The sequence below is a fragment of the Bos taurus genome, chromosome 8, assembly GCF_002263795.3.
Source record: "Bos taurus isolate L1 Dominette 01449 registration number 42190680 breed Hereford chromosome 8, ARS-UCD2.0, whole genome shotgun sequence".
Taxonomy (NCBI): domain Eukaryota; kingdom Metazoa; phylum Chordata; class Mammalia; order Artiodactyla; family Bovidae; genus Bos; species Bos taurus.
The window spans coordinates 85123268-85137003 of NC_037335.1; positions in this window are offsets into that span (position 1 = coordinate 85123268).

Consider the following 13736-nt stretch of genomic DNA (forward strand, 5'->3'; position numbering starts at 1 on the left):
AATGCCTATCTTACAGAGATTTTCTGAGGATTAAATGAGCTACTGCACATAAACTGGGCTCAGCCCCAGCATACAGCAGGTGCTACATAAATGTTCACTGATAATAGTATCTGGTTGTGGCTAATTAACTCTGGAAAGAGGAAGTTCAGGATTTACCTCCCCTCCCCGAACCACACCCAGAAATGAACAGTTGCCATTTCTCACTCACCAGGGAGCCTGGGTGCCCAGCATCTGTCTGTCAACAGAAGGGCCTCCTGGGCCTGCTGAGCCCCTAGTGAGCCCATCCTGGCCTCTGGGCCACCATTTCCTGGGTGGTGCGCGTCCTGGGCCACAGCTTCCCAGACCCCTCCCCCACATCCTGAAGTGCCCCTCATTCACCCTCCACCCAGTCTCAGGGCCAGACTTGCTCTGGGATTCAGAGGAGGAGACCTCACTCTGGACTTTTGTCTCAAACAGACCTGCTCCCTCCCCAGCCTGCAGTGACCGTTGGATAAGCTCAGCTAGCCCTCCCTCAGGGCACAGTCTCCCTCTGCAGTGGCTCTGCCAGTTGAAGGGTAGAGTGGGACCCGCCAATGTCACATGCAACCTGGACAATCACCAGCAGATGTGCTGTGCCACACTGCCCTTCCCGGTGCCCTGCCCCTGTGCCCCTGCCCCGCCCTGCCCCTGCAGGTCCCCTCTGCCATGGGGAGCAGTTGGTGGTTGTGAATGAGTAATTTGGGCCCCTGTTTAAGGAGAGGAAGCAATAATAGCGGTCGTAATTGTCCAAATTGCTGCTGCCCCTTCGAGCATGACATCTGCCTGATGACGGCGGATGGAAACCTGACCCAGGCAGCGGGTATGGTGTGGCCTGGGGAGCAGAGCATCCCTAGGGCTGGCCTTGCTGGGCGAGTGGAGCACCTGGCCTGGACACCTTGGCCCCTGCAAGAGGGGACAGCCCACCTTATCCATCGGGATGGGGGTGGTGACTCACCCCACAACCACACAATAAGTCAACACACGCTTACTAAGTGCCTGCTCTGTGCAGGGCCCAGGTTGGGGCACAGGCCAGGCCAACATGGCAATTCTCACATCCCTGGTCTCCAGAGCGACATGGAGGGGCAGCTGGTGCAGCTGTGAGCCTGGGTGGGACACGCCTGCTCCTTCCAGAGAGTCAGTATCTTCTTGCCTTTGGAGTTTCCTTTTTGAGAATGTGTGAGGGGATGGGCTGAGAGGTGGGGGGCCGGGGCAGGGGCACTCTGGTATCCTGTAGGGGTGGTGGGGTGAGAGGTGGGCTTGGGAGATGGAGTTTGGGGCCTGTTGGGGTCTCCCAGGTCCAAGTTGGCAGGAAGGTGTGCAGGCTTCAGCTGGGGAGAAGGTCTAGCAGTGGGGAAAGGAGAGAGGGGGTTGGCAAACGGCAGATGGACAAGTGGATGAGGCTGGAGATGAGGGAGTGGTCTGATCATGATGGGTAAACACATCAGGTCATCAAAGTGGGTTTTGTTGTGGGTCTTGAGGTGATTCAGCAAGCACTATAGAAACCATGAAAGCTGCTCTGCACAGAACTGTGGGGGCAGGAAGACTGGGGCCTGCACTGGGTGGGCAGAGGGTGGGCAGGTTCTTGGACTTCAGGGCTGTCCCACCCTTGCTCTTGGCTTCACTTGAACCTTCTAAGTTTTCCACTGTGATGAAGAGTCTCCAGGCCCCACTCCCCTTTTGTTCAGCAGCCAGACCACTGGTATTCTCCAAGAAGCTGACATGTAAGCCCCTATTTGGAGGCTGATTCCAGGAAGCCTCAATAGGGTGTGGATTGGCAGCAGGGAGGAGACAGTGACAACCAAGTGTATGGTGTCACCCTTAGCCACTGTGGACTGTGCCCCCACCCGCCAGGAGAAGAGGCACTGGTGTCAAATGCCTCCTGGCAGGAGAGCTACTTGGGCATCTTCTCACCTGCCTTTCTGACCAACACAGGTCAGGGACCCACAGATCAGAACAGAGGCTGCTTGGGGGAGCACTTGGATGGGAGAATACAGGGGTGTCTGTCATTTTGTATACTTTATATTTTGAACAATGTATTGACTTACCTATTAGAAATTAAGAACAAACAACACAGCCCCTCTTCACCCCTTGCTTTGATCTCTCCCAAAGGCATTACCTGATGTACCTAGAATCCAGCTCGGAGATACCTGGTGTTCTTGGCATCCAGGTGGGCAGTGTGGGGCTCTGCTGTTACTAAGGTCAGTTGGCCATGACCTTTCTGGAGGGCACAGGGCCAGGATGTCTGAGCCTCCCCTCAGAAGGCTCTGAGGGTCAGCAGGCCCAGGAGCCCTGGTCATGAGATTTCATGGTCTATAACCTTAAAACTGTTAGGGAGAACCTGCCCATGGCTCTGCACTGAGTCATCAAACAAGGATCCACTGCCATTTGTTATTACAAAGAGCAGGAGTCTCAGCATTCATGACAGTTCTTTCCAAGAAAGGACAGGGTAATGTATTTGGGGGTTGCCAGGGGACCAGCTCCCAGGGCTCAAGGGAAAAGGAGTGGGCTAGTTCAAGCCTGAGAAGTCAAGAAGAGGATTGCTTTAGGCCCAAGAGTTCCTTCAACATCCTGAGGAAGGTCACCATCCACTTCCCAGCTCCATCCCATTGGTTCATCATCTCCACACTTAGGCAGGATCCTCATGGTCCCCCAAGCCTATCCTGTGTTTAGAAAAACTCAAACTAATTGAAAAGATGGAGCTGGGTGTCCTGAGGTCTGAGTGGGAGGAAGGTAGTTTTGGGGGCTAGCAGAGAAGATGGTGAGAGTCTAGGAGATGCGGTGGTAAGGATGTCCTACCCAGCTCTGTAGGTGCTGGGAGCCTGTCTCCCTTATCCAGATGGCCAGACTGAGGGGGCAGGAACCATGAGATTCTCAGGGGTCAGCAGAGAATCAGTGTGCCCCATTAGGGACTAGAGGGGCCTGCTGCTGGGCATCCCAGTGCTGAGGCTGGCCTAGGGGGTGGGGTTCAGCATTAGGCTCAGGATGGTAAGAAAAGGCTAAAGATCATGCTATTTCTTTTTCTCTGAGTGGCTCATAAACTCTCCATCTGCTTTTTCAGAAAATTCTGAGTTCTACCTGGCACCTGGAGAGGTAAATCAGTGCTATCAATCAAATACTAAATCATTTCTGATTTCCTTTTCTAGAGGTCTTCTTTATTCATTAAGTTACTTCATGACTGCTAGCTAGATGTAGGGTTTGTCAAGAATTCTGTACCTGGAGCTAGATGGAAAAGTGTTTGAATCCAAAATGCTACCCCTTTGCTATCTTGAGCAGATCTGTTCATGTCTTACACCTGTTTAACCCTCCAGAAAATGGGAATATAGATGATGATATTACAAGACTGCCATGAAGGCATGATAAGTTCATTGGCTTTGCATGGGCTTTGGGTTCTCCCTGCAGGGCATGGGCCTTCAGTACCACCAGGCCTAAGGCCTCCCCTCTGTGGTCCACTGACCACATGAAAAGCAGCCCATTTCATGTTACATGACCCTTATATTCAGGGGCTGGGGTGGTCAAGGGATTGCCTGGTACTGCAGGGTCACAGGCTGCTGGACTAGGGAGAATCTAAGATATCAGGATGGAGACCATGCTGAGCAGGTCCCAGGTGTTGGCTAGAGAGAGGGCACCAGGCCTTCAAGGCTGAACACTGAGTACCCTGGCTCCAGAGACTTGAGGGGCCTGGGGGCTTGGTGGATGAGTCCCCGCCCTGGACACTAGGTGGTCTGGGCCTTGGTGGGCAAGTCCCTGGCCCTGACTCTGCTTCCCTTCCTGGTGGTATGCCGTGAGGTGGCCTGGCCTTTTCCTATGTGAGCTGGAGGCTTCATCCTGGCTGCACTGCAGACCTGGGAGAGGGATGAAGGATGGAAATGGGAGGGAAACATCCCTGAGTGCCTGCTAGGTGTTGGCCCTGGGGTCAGAGTGCCACTGACCCTACTCTTGAAGCTCCTCAAACTACAACAGGGGCTCAAGCCACAGGAGGGCCCCGCAGGCCTCTATGCCTCTGCCCTAGGGGCAATGGCGCTCTTGGGTGGGTGTCCTAAGGAAATTGGGCTTTCCTACATGAGCTCAGGTAGTCACTCAAGGTTCTGGAAGGGGTGCTCTGCCTCCTACTAGCCTAGCTATAGGCAAGTTCCCCCCCTCCCACCAACTCGCCACATGCCCCCCAGAGACACGGCTCTGAGCAGGCCAACAAGTCCCTGAAGTCTCAGGCAGGTTGTCCTCATTCCTTCAGAGGAGGGGCTACTGGGGCAAACTCAGTTGGAAAGGGGCCCTGAGTCATGCCCAGGCCTCCGACCCCTGCGCTCCCTTGCAGTCCTGGAACCTGCTAAAAGCAGCCGCTTCCTCAGGCCACTTGCTAAAAGCCCTAGGTCCTTCCGGCCGCGCAGCAGCTGGGGCCTCAAAAAGAGCATAAAAATGTCTGGATGGCACTTTTCACCTTTATTATATACAGAGGCCCCTCATCTCCTGCCTTTCAAGAGGGCCTCTTGGATGGGCTGCTGCGGGGGCGGCCACTCAGAGGCCGTTTATCTGCAGGGAGGAATGTCTGTGAGACCCGCGGCGGAATGGAGCCTCCTCGGCCCATCCATCACCACCTGCCTGGGAGCCCCTTGCTATGTTGGGTAGTTGTGGGGGGTGGATAAGGGGAGGCAGAGGCCTGCTCAGGCCTGTGTCTAGCTCCAGCAGGGGGGTTCTTGCAGCCTGACACAGGGGCTCCCTGCTTGCCTGGGCCCAAGTTAGGCCAGGCCTGCCTTTGGGATTTCTAATGCCTTTGCCAGGGGCATTAGAAATGAGCCAACCAAGGGAGCCCCTGGAGAAGGAAATGGCAACCCACTCCAGTATTCTTACCTGGAAAATGCCATGGACAGAGGAGCCTGGTGGGCTACAGACCAAAGGGTCACAAGGAGTCAGACACAACTGAGCAACTAAGCTCCATCAAGGGAGTGGGTCTGGGGCTTTGCCCACTCAGCCCAGCTGGGGAAGAGCCAGGGAGATGGGGGTCCAGTGCAGCGCCGGGCTAGAAAGCAGTGGCCTTGAGCATGGAGGTCTCTGGGTGCCAGGGAGAGCCCAGGCCCCTGAGCCAAGACACTTGCCAGGGCACTACACATACTCAATGAATAGAGCCCCTTCAGTCTCCTGGCCTGGAACCCGGCTCTGTTTTATACGAAAACATATGGCAAAAAAAAAAAAAAACAAACCAACAACCCCATCACAATATTGTAATTATCCTCCAATTAAAATAAATTAATCAAATTTTTTATAAAAGAAAGAATTGTTTTAAAAACAGAAAACATACAGTGTCTTTTCTGTGATTCTGATATATTTGAAATTTTCCAAGAAGGCAATGCCTAAGTAATCTAAGGAACTATCACATTGCATTTAAAAAAAAAATTTATTTTTTAATTAAAGGATAATCCTTAACAGAATTTTGTTGTTTTCTGTCAAATATCAACAAAAATCAGCCATAGGTATACCTATGTCCCCTCCCTCTTGAACCTGCCTCCCCATCCCACCCTTCTAGGTTGTTACAGAGCCCCAGTTTGAGTTCCCTGAGTTTTACAACAAATTCCCATTGACTATTTTACATATGCTAATGTATGTTTATAAAGCATTCCCAGGGGCTTCTCACCTTTGTAGGAAACTGCTGGCCAGAGTGTACCTGGTGCTGAGGGTCTGCCGCTCCAGTTCCTCCGCATCCTGCCTACCATGCCCTTCCCAGGCGCATCACACAGATGCGTGATCATCCGTGCAGCCACACCCAGGTTTCACAGAGACAAACAGTATGGACGGTCCACACAGCTGAATGCTCTCTCCAGTGCAGTTCGTGCTTGCTGCATTGTGCATTCGGGTTGCTCTTCAAGTTGTGTGGTGTAACCAGGCCTCCTACACATTTGTATGTTAAAACATACATTTAAAAACGTTAAGTCAGTTTCTTTTATTTCTTCTTCCATTGCAGATGAGGTATTATATGGACGCTTGAAATGAGATATTTGGGGAGGTTGTGTTGCTTACTGATTTTACCCCAGGATGGTAATGGTTGCCACAAAATATATCAGGAGCTGGGTTGCTGGTTCCGGCCAGGCTTGCGGTCCCCCCTACCTTCATGGCTGTGGTCTCTAGGTAGTTCCTGGGCCTTGGCAGATGATGGCCATGGCAGCGCCCACATCCTTTCCTGTTCATCCTGGGTCACTGAGTGGACTCAGTCCGCACTAAGCAGCTTGCAACCCCCTGCAGGTCACCACACCAGTTCCATAGCTTGTAAAGGGATGTGGGTTCACAAGACAGAGAAGTCCGTGGGTGCTCCACCAGGGCAGAGGGAGCAGAAGCTACAGTAGCAGTGATAATATGGTCCTTGGATGCCAGCTCATGCTACCCACTGGCTCATGTACTAAATGACATTTTAGTGCACCTGTTCTATGTCAGACCCTGTTCCAGGCAGAAGTCACACTTGTAAGCAAAACAAGCCCAAGTCTAATGCCATGAGCTGATGTCCCAAGGGGAATATCTAGAGAGAAAACAGACCATTTTGGAGAGACAGTAAAGAGCTATGAAGAGAGTAATATAGATCAAGGAGCAGCATACAGCTCAGATGGTCCAGGAGGGCTTCTTGGGGCAGTGCTGTTTGTCAGAATTGAGTGACACAAACTGGAGCCAGGATTCACACAGCACTCAAGGCAGTGGTGGGAAGTAGCAACTGTTCTCCCATCTGCGTGCTGGGGTAGGAGCTCTGCAATATCTCATGGGCTCCAAGTGGCTGCCAGCACTCCAGACAGCATGTGCACACAGGACCACAGAAAAGGCAGGGACTTGGAGTATAAGTAAGAGAGGCTGGGAGTGACACTTGAAAGGTCCCTCTCATCTTCTCAAGGAGGATAAGTCCTCTAAGAAACCTCTTTCTCAGGGAGCTCTCTCTACATCTCATTGAGCAGAACTGCCTGCCATCTCCTGCCCTGCTTTACTGCATATTGAAGTGAGGGTCTGGCTCTTTCTCCCTTACGGTGAGAGTGGCAGGAGAGAGTGGGACTAGGTGTGGGAGTTGGCTAGCCTGTCCCATATCAGGACTTCTCAGAAACTGCTTCTCTCTCTCTCCCTCTCTCTCTCTGTCTCCCTCACTTGGCTCTAGCTGAGCCATTTTTTCTCAGTGTTCTTTGAACCTTTCCAGGCTGGCCTTGTCCCAGAGTCTTTGCATGTGCCATTCCCCAGAGTGCTCTTCCCCACATGTCTGTCTACACAGCTCCCTCCCCCACCCATCAGGTCTTTATTCAGAGCCCCTTTCTCAGCAAGCCCTTTCCCCACCCAATCCCAACATTTCCCCAGGATCACCTGGGGTGTGGCGACCACAGGCCTCCTGACATGCTGCTCCCAGCATGGAGCCTGGCACGTGGTAGGTGCTCAAGAATTCATTCATTCCTTTATCCATTCATTCAGGAAACACTGATTAGCGATGACAGGGGAGGTGGAGGTCATTAAAATCCCTCAAGAGCCCTGTGTCTGGTGCGGAAGACAACCTTGTAAACAGACCATCACAGCCGTGTGGTAAGTGCTTGGAGGGTGGTGGGGGATGGGGGGCAGAGAGGCTGCCATGTGAAGCCCAGTGAGCTGAAATGGACTTGACACTAGCTCAACATAGAGATGGGCGCACCTCAGGTGCCCAGCCAGGAGGCAGGAGGGGACTCAGCATCAGCTCTCTTTTGAGAGTTCCATGCCTAGTGCAGGGCTGCAGCGACAGTCTAGTGGGAGCGTAGTCGGGTGTATCTTCACCTCTGTCTCTCCCTATGTGCAGAGACCCTCAAGGTGGTCCTGGCCTCGCCCTAGGTGCCAGCGCGGGGCAGATGGCCCCTGGCACGTGTCTGTAGAGGACTGGTTGGTGGCGAGCCTCCAGCTCAGGTGTACCAGGTGCATTCCCAGCCCCCTCCCCTCTCCAGCTTCCTAAGCCCTTTGTTTACACAAGCAGCAGCAAGCAATACAAATCACCTGCCTCCACTAATGGAGGGCCCTGCCTGCGAGGCCCCTGACAGCTGTGAGATGCTTTCGGGGAGGGGGAAAGCTTTTGACATTAGGGTGCAATCTCCCGCTCAAAGCCCCCACCCCCAGCCTGGCTGCTGGTGGGGCAGTTAAGTGCAGATTCACACAAAGGATGCTTGAGAACAAAACACCGCAGGAAGATAGGGTTCTGGAGGCACCAGGGTTGTCCTTTCCCTGTGGTCATGGACATCAAGCAGCCCCACCGGTGCTGAAATGTTCTGATTACACCCTCTGCTGTCCTGAGAAGACAGAGAAAACCACGTGTACCCAGCTGGTTCAGTCCCAGTGCCCAGCGGCACCTGGCCCTGGGGTCTGAGCAGGTCTTGGAGCAGCACATGAGTTTAGGAGGCACAGGTCTGGGACCTCCTGATGGGGATAGAAGGTGGCGCCCCTTCCCAGTAATCTGGAAACTTCTGGCTGACTCTAGGAGCAAGTGAATAGAATTTGATCCCACTGTTTGGTTCCTATTGTCTTCATTTTCCTAGTTATGCTTCCATGCATGGGTTTTATGGTGGTGGGAAAATGTCTTCTTGGAAGTAAATTATTTTAAGGAAAAGAAAGCACGTCATGGAGAGGAAATTATTTACGCCACAGTCAAGGTGACCTGAGCCATGGCTGAAGCTTAGGGGGCTGAGGTCCACATCTGGACTGGGGCCCTGGCTTGTTCAAAGTCCCAGCAGAAGGTCCAGCCCCCTCACCTTTGTGCTGGCCGTAGGCTGAGAGATCCCTCCCTCCCTTCCCCCTGTCCTGAATTCCATCTTCAGTAAGAGAAAAGGAGCAGTCCCCTCCCATTTCTGCTCCATGCTGTCCTATGGCCCCACCAGCCAGAAAATGGGACTTCTGGCAGATGCTGATCTGCAGAGAGAGCTATCCCACCCTTAACCACCTGCACAACCAGTTCTCTGCATTAGAGACTCTTTCTTCTAAACACTAGAGGAGCTTCCTGCTACCCAGGTTCCACCTCTGTGTCTGTTTCTCCTTGGCCCTGCTGACCTCTACTCTCCAGGAAGCTGTGGAGCCAACACACAGATACTTGTTCCTCCCAGCAGGACCCCACTGCGTTGCCCACTCGCTGGACTGTCCTGTCCTGCAAGTTCAGTCTCCAGGCCTTCTATCTAACCTGTGAGCCATTCCAGGATTTGGGCTTCCTCTGAGTTCTGTGGGTGCTTGTTTGATATAAAGATGTGGACACAGCATGGAAATGCAACACCATGGCCATCCCTAGTAAGCCACTCACCCACCGGATGGTCCCTGCCTCCTTCTACTCCTTGACTTTCCCTGCAGTCCTAAGACAGGTTACCTGATGAAATGGCATTGCCAGGAGCACCCACATACATACACAGCTTTTTTCTTTTTAAATAATTTCTGTAGGAAAAACCTTCCCCAAAGAGCGGTTACTTTGCCAAAGGATATGAGCAATTGGGTGGGGGGTTGATTCCAATGCTTTTAATGTCTCAATTGCAAATAGTTAAACATGCTAAGCCCACTTATCATCTTGGGTTCTGATGAACGATTTTTCCCTTTATTTATTAACCACAAGCGGGCTGGCCCCTCTGTTACAAAATTCCAAGCAGTCATTAATTGTTACCAAAGATTGTAGGGTTTTGAAGGAGGTTTGGAGCCAAATGGTGGAGGAATCCACACTCCATCATGAAATCTGTTGGCCCCTCACCCACCTGATAGAAATTTGGGGCCAGAACAAGAAAGGCAGGAATGGCTTTAAGACACTGCCTGGTGCCAACTCAGATTATTACTTTTTTATATATCACCTGTATCGAGATGTAATTCACATGTCATGAAATTCACCCCTTTTAACTGTACAATTCAGGGACCTTTAGTATTTAGGGTCATGGAACCATCACCAGTAATTCCAAGACATTTTCATCACCCCAAAAGGAATCCCTTAGTAGCTACTCCTAATTCACCCTTCCATGCTCTCCAGCCCAGGGCAACCAGTAATCTCCTTTCTGCCTCGGAGTCTTTCACTATTTTGGACATTTCATATAAATGGATCCTGTAATTTGTGGTCTTTTGTGACAGGCTTCTATCACTCAGCTTAATGTCCTCAGGGTTTACCCATATTTCAATATTCCATTCCTTTTTATGACTGAATAATATTCTGTCGTGTGGATGAACCACATTTGCTTACCCACTTGGCTTTTGATGGACATTTGAGTTATTACTGTTTGGGGTTGTTAGGAAAAATACTGCTTGAACACTTGTGTACTGGGTTTTGAGTGGGTACCTGTTTTCAATTCCCCTGGATATGTAGGTAGGTAGGCTTGAACCTCTGGGCCATGTGATAACTACCTTCAACACTTTGAGGGACCACGAGGCTATTTGCAAAAGTAGCCACACAATTTTCTACCTGGGCCAGCAATGTATGAGGGTCCTAATATCTCACTCTTGCCAGCACTTGTTATTATTTGTCCTTTGGTACATGGCTGTCCTAGTGCGTAGAAAGTGGCATCTCACTACAGATTTGATTTTGTTTCCCCCATTGACAAATTATCTTTTGCCTTTTTGTTTTAGCTGTAAGGGTTCTTTGCGTATACCAGATGTAAGACTCTGACCAGATATGTGATTTGTGGATATTTTCTCCCATACTGTGGTTGTATTTTTACCTTCTTGATTGGGTTGTTTGGAGCACAAAAGTTTCTGATTTCAATGATGTCCCATTCAGCATTTTTGGTTTTTTGCTTGTGCTTCTTGGGTTATATCAATTGTCAAATTGAAGGAAGGAAGGAGGTTACCAGAGCTCCCCTTGGCCCTGAGTACACCATGACAACATGAGAACGTGAGTTAAACCACATAACAGGTTTATCTGGGAAGGGTCCTCTGTCCATATGCAGAGGGCCTGGTCACCAAGTCTGCAGGGACACGCAGACAGCCCAGGGGGTGAGTAGGATGGCTGAGCCCCAGAAGCCCCGGCTCATAGCTGGTAATCCTGGCAGTCCTATGCCCTGTAGGGCTCTGTGCCCATCTGTCACATGCTGGCTGTGTGGGACCCTCAGGCCTGACAGGCTAAGACTCTAAGTGCTGTTGGAGTGAAAGCAGCAAAACAACCAGGGGGCCTGTCAGGGACGCCTGGTAGCTGGAGTGAGTGATCATCCTGGGGGATTGACCGGCTGTTTGGGTGTCCCATAAACACGACTTCAAGTGGCCGGGTGACGCCCATCCATCACGTCCGAGGCCGCGGCCCAGCGGCTCTCTGCAGTGGCCCGAGCTGACTCTGCTTTGGCCCCTTCCGGGTGGTGCACAAGTCGTGCCTGACCGCTGACAGGTCACTGATGGATGGGTCCCTCCCCTGCAGAAGTACCACATCCAGGAGGCCTGAGGGACAGCGTGCGGCATAGCAGGAAGAACCTGGGCCTGGGCAGAGGTAGAGCTGTCCTGCTGGACAGTGGTCCTGAACCCTGAAAGCAGGCCATGAAGTCAAAGTCCACAGAGGGAGCCTCTAGCTCAGCAAACAGCAGATCCTCTGGAGTCCCCAGAATTCCCCAACAACCTGCTTGCTCCCTTGCTGCTAAAGCTATGCAGCCTTCCAGGTTTTCTTCTGGCCACAGATGAGTACCAGCCACCACCTGGTGGGAAATGGCCACTACTGCGGGAGTCCTCTACTGCGGGACAATAGGGAGTAGTGGGGATGTGGCAGCTGGCATAGAGGCTGGCCAGGCCACTCAGGTGTCTGGATGTAGAATAGCCATGTCTTCTGATTCCTCCAGGGACCCCTTGAATGACCCAAACACAGCCATTCCCTGCAAGTTGTGATTCTGTGGGCAACCAGTTAGTTCCTCCTCCCTGCATTTTGTGATATTTCCATCAGGGTTGAGGGCTAGAGAGAGAAATAACAATCTTACCTGGTACTCTGCCAGGGCCAGCAATCGGCCATGTGCTCACCGCCAGCTATGTAGCAGCCCATTGGCTGTGCCACGGCCTGACTTTATGAGGCTGCTCAATGAGGGGTCCTCAAACACCCCAGTCTTTATCACACATTCTCAGCCAGTACAGGTGGACAGCTGCACAGACAGGGTGTCCCTCCTCCCTGTGGTTGTCCTTAGGACTGCTCCTGACTTGGGCTTTCCCTGTCCTTCCCGGCACTCCCCATGTATCTTTCAGTTGGTTGTGGCATATAACTTAGCTAGAGGAATGAGAGCAGAAACGGTGTGCCCTTACCCACCACCTGTCCCATCCCAGCATCTGGGGTCCCCAGGGACAGTGACAGGCTGGCCATCAGTGCCATCAGTGTGACTGTTGTGCTTAGCATTTAGGTGATGGCTTGTCTGTTACTGAACAGAGCCCAACCCGTCCTGACTCACAGGCCCCAAGGACTACCTTTAGGGCAATACCTGTGCCCTCCTTTCTAGCACAATCTTCCCCCAATGCCATAACTGTTCTAGAAGCACAGGACTCCCTCTTCCTAGGTCTTGGTCATGGACAGAGGTAAAAATGTTTTTTGAATGGTGGTGTTGTCTTCACTCAACATCATCCCCAGGGCTGGGCTCTGCCCCTATTACACCTATGGCAACTAAGACTAAGTCCCAAACTCCCCACCTGGACCTGCTGGGCCCCTGCCAACTCCCTCAACTTCACAGCCTCCCTGCCCCTCACCCACTCTGCTGCCCTGGCCCCTGCACACCCAGCCAGAGCCCCCAGGGCCTACACACGAGCTGGCCCTCCCTCTGAAACACACTTTCTCAGTGGTTTCTGCTCATGTTTCAGGCCTCTGCCCACATGTCCCCTCTCAGAGCATGCACCCTGATCCCATTTCAAATTGCCTCTTACTCACATCATTCTTTTTTACCTTTTTATTTGGAAACCTTTTAAAATTTACAGAAAATTTGCAAAAATGAGAACGGGACAAAGAACACAGGCATAGACCTCACCTGCTGTTAACTTTTTATTGCTACATATTATTGGCTCTTGTTCTGTCTCTCTCACACACACAGTTCAAGGACAAGTTGTAGGCATGGGGGCCCTTTGCCCCTAAATACTTCAGGGTGAATTTCCCAAGAATAGGTCATGCTCTTACGTGGCCATGGTTCAGTGCCCACTTCAGTACCTTTAACACCGATATCACACTTTTCTCTCATCTGCCATCCATACACCATCACAGCCTTTCCTTCCCCTCCAGCCGCTGATCCGATACAGGGCCAGGCACTGCCCTCAGCCATAGTGTCTCTTTTGTCCTCCTTCGTCTGCAGCAGTGCTCACACAGTTTTTCCTTTTATTGCAGTAGCACTTTTGAAGAAGACGGTTTCTTTAGTGGCACACCCCTCATGTGGGTCTCTCTGAGTTTTCCCCTGTTTGGTTCAGGTTGTGTCTCTCCGGCTGGTGTGAGTGACATGAGGGACGCTCTCAGGGTGCTGTGTGGGACCCACGCACCCACTTGCCCTCTGTGGCATCAGTTAACTTGATCACCTACCAAGGTGCTGCCACTGTAACTTTTTGCCTTCTTGTGTCTAATCCAGAGTCTGTTAGGGAGCTATGGAAGAGCATGGAAACACCTTGCTCCTCTCATTACTTTCCACCGTGTTTAATATCTGTGGATGGCTCCCACCTTATAAAGGCAGCAAAATGCTGATTTTCAACCTAAGCCTCCCTCTGCATTTGCCAGCTGGTAACAGAACCCTCCGGAGAAGGCAATGGCACCCCACTCCAGTACTCTTGCCTGGAAAATCCCATGGGCGGAGGAG